This window comes from Mandrillus leucophaeus, unplaced genomic scaffold, assembly GCF_000951045.1.
Source record: "Mandrillus leucophaeus isolate KB7577 unplaced genomic scaffold, Mleu.le_1.0 Scaffold301, whole genome shotgun sequence".
NCBI classification, from domain to species: Eukaryota; Metazoa; Chordata; class Mammalia; order Primates; family Cercopithecidae; genus Mandrillus; species Mandrillus leucophaeus.
In genome coordinates, this window is record NW_012103155.1 from 2993242 (window position 1) to 2993743 (window position 502).

Genomic DNA, 502 nt, shown 5'->3' on the forward strand with positions numbered 1-502 from the left:
CTCCAAGAAGTATGGGACTATATGAAAAGACCAAATCTACGTCTGATTGGTGTACCTGAAAGAGACGGGGAGAATGGAACCAATTTGGAAAACACTCTTCAGGATATTACTGGAGAACTTCCCCAACCTAGCAAGGCAGGCCAACATTCAAATTCAGGAAATACCAAGAATGCCACAAAGATAGTCCTTGAGAAGAGCAACTCCAAGACACATAATTGTCAGATTCACCAAAGAAGAAATGAAGGAAAAAATGTTAAGGGCAGCCAGAGAGAAAGGTCGGGTTATCCACAAAGGGAAGCCCATCAGACTAACAGCGGATCGCTCAGCAGAAACTCTACCAGCCAGAAGAGAGTAGGGGCCAATATTCAACATTCTTAAAGAAAAGAATTTTCAACCCAGAATTTCATATCCAGTCAAACTAAGCTTCAGAAGTGAAGGAGAAATAAAATCCTTTACAGACAAGCAAATGCTGAGAGATTTTGTCACCACCAGGCCTGCCCTA